Source organism: Parasteatoda tepidariorum, chromosome 6 (genome assembly GCF_043381705.1).
Source record: "Parasteatoda tepidariorum isolate YZ-2023 chromosome 6, CAS_Ptep_4.0, whole genome shotgun sequence".
Lineage (NCBI taxonomy): Eukaryota > Metazoa > Arthropoda > Arachnida > Araneae > Theridiidae > Parasteatoda > Parasteatoda tepidariorum.
In genome coordinates this window covers 26,388,798-26,398,204 of record NC_092209.1, presented here as the reverse complement: position 1 = coordinate 26,398,204, position 9,407 = coordinate 26,388,798, and the positions used below count along the sequence as shown (strand labels likewise).

Below are 9,407 nucleotides of genomic sequence, written 5' to 3'. Positions count from 1 at the left end.
CCGTCCCAGTCGAAAGAGAAAAACGACCAAGGACACGCCTACTTCTACAGCCCACAGACTTGTTAGCCTCATCAGTGAACTTAAAGACTTGCTGAAGGACCAAGACGTACTGCATCTTCTCACAACTTTAATCCAGGGGAATTCCCCATACAACTGATGTACCACTGTATCAACTCATGCCTCACCTCATCATGGACTTATTATCTGATCCTAACTTAGAACTTTGAACTGTATATGACCTCTAGTCTAAATGCCAAAACAGTATAGGTGAATCGGTTAGAAGCGCTTAACACCGAGATTCCACTCATATCAATCAATCAATCAATAGAACTTTGTTATGCCATACCTCTTCAAAAACAAACCAAAATAGTCAAATATTTGCAAATTTACTTTGTAGTTACTTACCGTTTTTTAAATTATTTTGGCTTGTCCGGAGCAGTTGGCATCTCTGTAAATAGTAGAAGTATATACGTAGACTTTCAATTATTGTGATCTACTGCTATATATAATTTTTTTTTCTTGTTCAATGTAGAATGGCAATGGAATAGATCTGTCTGTCAAACCACAATCAGACAAATCATCACCAATGGCTTATCACTTGGGTATTTTTCATTGCTTTTCCCTTTCCTAGTTTCTAAGGGAACATTGAATTTACTGAAATCGTTTCATTTCTTCCTGATTTACTTCAAAGAAGAGGATTCTGCTGACAAAAAAACCAGTTATATTGAAACTGATGTACCAGAGCAGTTAAATCAATTTTAACGAAGTTTTTCAATAATTGCAATCTTATTACAAGTATCACTCATGAAATGAAAAACATGGTATTATTACTGAGATGCCAACTTGCTCCGGACAGTAGATAAATATTTTCAAGTGGTAGTGTTTTAAAGTAGGAAATTTGGCTTAGTAAATTTAATTTATAAGGTTTTTACGCACGATCGGTGATCTGTTTATATTTCAAAATCATTCAAAAGCTTATGTGATACACCACTTTGCGGCAGTTCAGCCGGTGTTGAGCGTTTTTAAAATGCCGTCAAAATTAATCAAAAATCTAAGAATTTCAATTTGTTGTTCTCTACCGTTTTTTAAATTATTTTTTCTTATCCGGGGCAGTTGGCATATGCTGTTTCGAAAAAGTTTGACCAGGATTAGTTTTCAGCCATTTTTCGACAGTTTAGTTAAGTATTGAAATACAATCTGTTCATACGTTGCTTCTAAATCATACCAGTAGGATTAACAAGTTGAGCGCCGCGCCAGCCATTGGTGGTTGACACTGAACTATCCATTCAGGCCGCGTCAGTCACCGGTGGCTGGCACTGAAATTACATTTAGGCTGCGTCAACCACCGGTTGCTGACACTGAAATTATATTTAGGCTGCGTCAACCACCGGTGGCTGACACTGACCTTCCACATAGGCAGTGAAAAACAGCTGGCTGACAGCGTATAACATGATATAGAACTGTAAAGTTTACACTCTTTTGTGGAATTGCAGAAAATTTATTCAAAATTTTCTTAATTATTGTAATTACTAGGTTTTTATCCACCACTATTTCTAAACAATTAGTAGGCTCATATAATTCACCACTTTTTCCAGAAATCTCATGCGAAACCTTTTAAAAACTAAGAAAATCTATCTAAGATTTGCAAATTTAGTTTGCAGTTATTTACCATTGTGGCCTGACGGGCAAGACATGTAACTTTAGCATCGCGTTCAACGTGTTAAGGACAGTATAAAATCAAATAAATGTTAGTGGTGAGGAGTATTTTACTCGTCTCGAAACAATCTATTCATATGTTGTTTCTAATTTATACCAGTACGATGAAGCACCGTTAAGGATAAAATAAATTTTGGTTGTCATGGTTTTTTTATTCATCTCGAAACAATCTGTTCACACGTTGTTTCTAAATCATACTAGTACGATTAAGGTCCATATAAAATTAAATAAATTTTGGTTGTCATTGATATTTTTCTCCTCCTGAAACAATCTGTCCATACGCTGCTTCTAAATTATACTAGTACGATTAAGGAACGTATAAATTAAATAAATTGTGGTTGTCATGGATATTTTACTGGAAACAATCTGTTCATATGTTATTTCTAAATCATACTAGTACGATTAAGATCCATATAAAATTAAATAAATTTTGGTTGTCATGGATACTTTACTCGTCTCCAAACAATCTGTTCGTACGTTGTTTCTAAATCATACTAGTACGATTAAGTAACGTATAAATTAAATAAATTTTGGTTGTCATGGATATTTCACTCGTCTAGAAACAATCTGTTCATACGTTGTTTCTAAATCATACTAGTACGATTAAGGTCCATATAAAATTTAATAAATTTTGATTGTCATGGATATTTTACTCCTCTCGAAACAATCTGTTTGTACGTTGTTTCTAAATCATACTAGTACGATTAAGTAACGTATAAATTTTGGTTGTTATGGGATATTTTACTCCTCTCGAAACAATCTGTTTATACGTTGCTTCAAAATTATATCATTACAACAAAGGAACGTATAATTTAAACTCGAAACAATCTGTTCATACGCTGTCTCAAAATTATATCATTACGATTAAGGAACGTATTATTTAAACTCGAAACAATCTGTTCATACGCTGTTTCTAAATCACACTAAGTACTATTAAGGTCCGTATAAATTTAAATGCATTTTGGTGGTAATGGATACTTTACCCCTTTCGAAAACAAGCTACAAATAAAACTGTTTAAATATCTGTATTTTTTCGGATAACTTATAGCCCTGGTAACAGTTAGGTAACTATTGAACTTAAAATTTGATACCATTAGTGTGAACTCTCATCCCTCAAACCTGCGGAAAATACTATCTCTAACTCATCCTATTGTTAACTCTCTCCCTATTACGTGAGGATTACGCAACCAAGGTGAATATCTTTCCACCCCTTTTATCTCTCCCCTGTTCGAAAATTCTATTCTTTGATAAAAAGCGCAAATAAAACAGAAATACATCCCAGTGCCTCAACGAGAAATGTTTAAGCAGGAAGAAGTAAAAAGTTTTTTTTTCTTTCTAAATTTTTAATCCACCTTTTAAAAAACTAGAAGGGGTGCAAGAGTTGGATTCAAAGGGGACTCGTTTGTCAAATTTTGTGCGATCCAGTTCAAGTATCGTTAAATCCGGTTCAACGTAAAGAAAAAATGTAGATCTGTGTTAGGAAAAAAAGAACCCGCCTGTGATATTTAAAAAGTGCAGTTGAATGAAAATGGCTGAAACCTGATTCGTATAAAATCTGGAATTAGTATCCAAGGCTAAATAAAAAAGATAGAATGCGATAAAATATCGGGAATAGTTCTTTTACAAGTTGAGATCTTGTCTGTGAGGGGAAATATAGAAGCATATATTCGCTTGGGTGTTAACCCTTTATAGTGATGGAGGGGGAATTCTCAAAATTGAACAATAATGTTTATAAAAAAAAAACAGTTGATTATTATTTTTTATTTATTTATCAGTCTTGATTATCACTTTTCAGATTTCTTGATTGTTTTGTCCATGGATCTTTGGCATAATTTGAAGTGCAAAAATTCTGGCAGTGATGAAGAAAACAGGATGAAACCCTTTAAAGTAGCTAAAAAAAGTTTCACCCTCATAGCAAGGATTGCTTATGCTTTGGCTTCATGAGTACAAGTTCAGCCGATGAACAACTACCACAATGAGACGAAGTTTTGACAAACGAAGCCATGAAGCCGTAAAAACTACAGAGACGTTTTATTTCTAAACAGGAAGAATTTTCGGAAAAAAAGTACTGTTTTCTTCAAAATAAAAGAATAACATCTTTTGAGTTGCATGAACATGGAAAAAAAAATCAAACGGAGTACAGCAGCAACATTTTTGTGAAAAGATAATTTGAAAATTTTCAGCTCATTGAAAAAACTGGAATACCTCATACTATAGGTGAGGACCTGCAACAAATGGGATAGTTTCTTTTCTATAAATGACTGTGATTGATGAAAGATCCGTTAACTCCTCTGTCAAATGACAATGCGGAAAAAAATAATTCATAATATATCAGGAAATATAAACAGAAAATTGTTCACCTTAATATTTATTACAGCTTGATGAAAGCACAAATATTGCAAATAAATCGGTATTGCTGTGTTTCATCAGGTATTTGCATTACAAAGGTATGGTGAAGACTTATTACCCATTTCTAGTTCATTCGACGTCTGAATAGATGATCAACGAGTCTATGTTAAATTATAATATAATTGATTTATGTTGAATGAATGGCTAAGTAAAATGTTAAATGTATTTAAGACTCTTCACAATGTAGATTGGAGGAAATGTATTGACATGGAGCTTGATCAACGAATGGACACATTTCCAAATTGCGAGCTCGAATTAAAGCTAATTCGCCCTCGGCTACATAAAATCATTGCTGCTTACATTGAGAAGTCCTGATTCCTACAAAGTTAAAGAAAATCTAAAACCGATCCTAATGGATCATTCTCACTGCTTGTAATTGTCTCGCTTCTGTGATTGACAGGCTGAATTGTCTCGCTACGAATGTTTCTCACTGAGTAGAAATTTCATCTCAGTGATCGTCTGAATTCATTTTTGTGGCAACTTAAACTAACATACCTGACCAGACATTTCTGGTCGCTTAAATATGGTGAATCTTAGTCTTCAAGGAGCACAAGGTAATATTTTTAAAGATGAAGAGAAATTCGAAGCGATTATTAAAAAGTTGGAATTGTTGCATCATCGTTTCATTTTGATTAGAGATTATAATATTGAAACATTTCCCAATTTAAAAAATTTCCTCTATTCTAATTAGGAGCAGATCACTGACGAAGACAACACCCTCATTGCACAATATTTACTAAATTTAAGGGAAGGTTTCAGCAAAAATTCTCGTGTCTCCGAAAGAAAAAAATAACTGGATTAGAAACAGTGAACAGGATGATCTCACACCAATGGAACATCTGATAGAAATTTCTACAGATGGGGCTTTACTATTCTGAATTACAAGCTGTCCACCCCTTTTTACTTTCTTTCGGGTAAAAAAGAGTCATATATGTATGGTTTAACTGTTAAGAAATCGTAGTTGTTATGAATATTTTACTCTCCCCTAAAACGAGCTTGAATGATTAAATGAAGTGATTTTCTTAGCAGTTTTTGCTTTTTTTTTTCCATCTTGATATATCGAAACTTTCAGTCCTGCTGCTTGCACTTCAAGATTATTATCAAGCTCATGACGGCATTGCAGTTGTTGTAGGTATCTGAATCGTTACTTTTATTTTTATCATATTAGGTCTACTGGAAGATTTTGTCTGAGGCCATCCTTTTGCAATGAAGCAAAACATACCTGTATATAATAAAAAACGTGGTAGGTGATTTTCCCCTAAATTTATGTATCATATATGTCGGTTTGACATCTGTGACACTGCATGTTTATTTAAAACATGGTTGCCACGGGCGACTAAATTCATTTGTAATGGTATTTAAAATTCTTTTAATTAAATTTTTAAATTGAAGTAATAAAAGTATAATCAGAAGTATTTCTGTAACTTTAAATGTAAGAATAAAATCGTTCGGAAAATCTGGAGGAAATGGCATTTATATAATTAACTAATTTAAAGAGAAAGGACAAATGAGAAAGGACTTCCAATATGCAATTAAAACTAAAACGTTAGCTATACCTGTCTTTGATCAAACCAATCTTAAGATATGCATCCCCTGTCTGGGATAATATATCTCCAACTCAAATTAACAAGCTCAATATATGCCAAAATAAAATCTTACGTAAACTCACCAAGGCTCAATGGTTTACATCCGTTACAAAGAAATTCACAAAAACCCCAAAGTCGATCTTATCGACTAATATATTGCCAAATTGAATTCTAAGTTTATTGTTAAGGCATCTGAGTGTGAAGCGGCCAAATTAAAAGAAATTTTTCTTGTTGAAAATCTGAGTGAGACGTCTCAGTAAGACCCATTGCAGCAGTGGCACCTCCTAATCTAAATACCAAAATTTGAAAATAACTGATCCTATCGATCAATGTACTGCCAAATTTAATTCTAACTTTTTTGTTAAGGCATCCAAGTGTGAGTGAAATTCCCTCGAATACTTCTCTGCCACGTAGGGAGTGGTAGGAAGAAAGTGATCAATTTATAACGTGAAACGTTAAGGTTTTATGTTTTGTCGCCTTAAATGTTATTTTCAAAGGAGCAGTTTATGTAAACACCTATTCGTTGTTAAAAAAAACTTGTACATTCAGACAAAAAATAAACTGAACGAAAAAATTATTAAAAAATGAATAAAAAAATTGAGATCGTCCATTGGCAAAATGGTTGCTGTCTACTTTTTTTACCCTCTTTGTTCGTGATATTCACCTAAATCAGTATTTAAAACGATCCAGTTTGAATCATAGGTTAGAATTTCAGATTCTTAAATCAAACAAAGAAAACACAAATCTCGTTCAAATGATGAAATTCTCAATTATTCACAGCTCAAGCATTATTTATGGGATCTCTCTGGTCCCATATCTTAAAAATAAACTTTTTGTCGAAAACAATGTTTTTATTTAAAATCGCTCTTTCGTGGTGTTTTATTTAAAAACACCTTTAAAAAATGGCGCCCATTTTCAGGCCTTGTCAGACCTTGCAAGATTTTAGCGCTCTTGAAACATATCGACTGTCATTTCCTTTTTACACATTTTTTGAATCTAATGAAGTTGTTAATCAAGTGATATCTTACCGCTTTAGTTTTTAAAGATTATTTATTTTATTAAATATCAAAATATTTATTAAACGCACATGGCTTAACACTACAAAGCCCCTATTGCTCTTTTTATGAATATCTAACTAAGCCTTGTGGAATTACAGTTATTAAAGGCCACCATTTAATACTATTAATTAATAAAGGGTTATGCGTGCTCTCAACATTTCTAAACAGGTTTTTAGCGTTAACGAGCTAAGATTCTTACAACTGAAACTCAATCACAGCAGGTGGTGCAGCAGCGCCTATTAAAAATCCTTTAACCAAATGACATCATAATCATTCCCATCAACTTCAACGGAATTCGGATTCGTGGGAAAAATAATCCTTCATTAAGAATATTCGAATAAAAAAAAGAGAAAAAATCTGAAAGAAAAAAGGGAAGGAACAAATCATTCCTCCATCCTCCCACGCTACTCTAAACAAAACCTGGAATCATAAAAGAAAATATAATAATAACAATTAGAAATTAAAAGAATCGCGACAAAATTTTGCTTCACTGACTACGTTACTCAGTCCTCACGCAAATTTTTTTTTAAAAAAAGTAGGAAATGTCTCTTCTGGGCTTCTGCACCCCTGATTTTTTGGAGGAAAAGGGGGTAAGTATATACCCCCCACGGTAGGTGGAGCACGCGAGCGATCCCAGTCATAGGCTATTGGACCTTGTGCCCTAGAAGGGGCCGAATACATCCCCCCGAGACTTTATATAAAGCGTTTCTTTTGCGGGACGTTCGCTACTATCAGTTTTATACTTAGAGCATCAACGTAACGCGTGTTATCACAGACGATCCACACCCAAAGAGTGTTCGTTATTGTAAGGATCTTTCTTCTAGTTTCGGTTTAAAGACCCCGCGTGGAATTTTTTGGAGTTTCCAGAATGAAATTTTGAGTTTTTGTGAATATAAAATGGACAACACTTTTCTTCGTAACTCGTTAAAGGACTGTTTGTGAAAGGTAAGGAATTGCTCCTTTAAATAATATTTAATGAATTTATGTTAATATTTTTATTTTTGAAACTTGATTTTAGTTTGTAAAGTTTTGGGGTGCTTTTGAAATTATTTTAGTTTAAAGTTAACCGAATTTCTTTCAGTGTGGGAAATAAAATTTATTTAGATATTAGATTTAAGAACGGAACTTTATAAAAAGATTTTGATTTTGTTACTTTTTCCTTCATAAAATCACAAAAAGAAAAAAAAAATTTAAATTATTTTTATTTTTTAAATCTCTCATCATGTTATCGCTTATGTGATAAAAAAGAAGAAAAAAAACTGTTTTTTATACCCAAACTAAATTTTTAAGATGTCTCATATTTCTTAAAAAAAATTTTCTTTGGTTAATTTTTTGTATTTCAGACCATAAAATGATACTTTGTGTAAAAGCTTTGAAATCAAACAACTTAATTATAATACAATATTATTACTTTTATTTGATTTACTTCATTGGATACCTCTGCCTTCCGTCTACCTGTATTTTTAAACAAAAAAATTTCAATTCAAAATAATCAACTAATTACTTTTTCGTTGTTTTCATCTATCATATGTCCTTAATGCCAAAATTGTTAACCTTTCTAACTTAAGACCATAAGCGTTTACATTAATCGACAATTTAATTTTAATAATATTTTATCTGATAATTTTCATTTTTTTAATAAAACACCCCTGTTTATGGCCTACTTGTATTCTTAGTAAAAAAGAAACATACAGATATACAGTTAAAGCACAAAACGTACTGCTTGTAAAAAAAAATATAATTTTTCTCACTGAAATGCTTTTAGGTACGTTATCACTTAGTTATTTTTGGTTAATATATTAATCTCAGTCAGAAATGTTTCATTTAAAAAGAAATTGTTTTTAAATCAATTTACTTGAATTTCAAAAGTATTTTTATTTTTAGAGACATTAGCATAGAATTTTTTCTTCATTACTTTTAATGAAAAATCTTATATTTTAATGCATTCATCAAAAAATGTGTTTTTATATTTTCTTATTCAAAAGTCTGTAACTGAAATATTGAGTGTAACTGAAATATGTTTTTACAACGTTTACAAAAATTTATTTAATGTGTTGTTTCCTAAATTACACGGAATTGTTTTTTCCTTTTTTTTTTTACATTTTTACAAATTTTACTTGATCTTACCTAACTCGGATGTGGGACTTTCAAATCTGCAATTAATCTTGTTCTGAAAATTATAGATTTTTTCTAAAGCGATAATTTTTTTTTTTAAAATTTTTTGACCATGTGTACAAGTTTATAAAGAACGCATATAGTATACATACATATACACTTGTCTGCTCCTTTAAAAATAACCCTTAAGGTAAAAGAAAAAACAAATTACTTTAGCGTATCGCATTATGAATTCAAATATATTTTCGCCTTTTACTACAACTACCTACGTAGCAGAGAAGCAGGGAATCTAAACATTAAATCGTGTAAATTTGTAAATATCCTGCTTTGGAATATATTATTAAATTATATAAAAACTGTGATTTGTTGAGAGAAAATGATCTCAGATTTGAAATTAATCGAAAATATGAAAAATCAAAGTCATTCGAACATCTCATGCAACTAAAGAAATTTTTTCTCTAGCGTTATTCATAAATTTGTAACTTTTAAATATTTAAAGAAAAAACTATGTTTTATATATATA

General features: G+C 31.7%; 1 protein-coding gene across 1 annotated transcript in view; it reads left to right on the top strand.

The window, feature by feature from the left end:
* Positions 1-7,493: 7,493 nt before the first annotated feature.
* Positions 7,494-9,407, top strand: part of LOC107449651 (neurogenin-1) — a 7,761-nt gene continuing 5,847 nt past the window's right edge. Inside the window, exon 1 of the mRNA XM_016065248.4 lies at positions 7,494-7,714. The gene's annotated coding sequence lies outside the window, so the exon portion shown is untranslated. The remainder of the gene's footprint in view (positions 7,715-9,407) is intronic.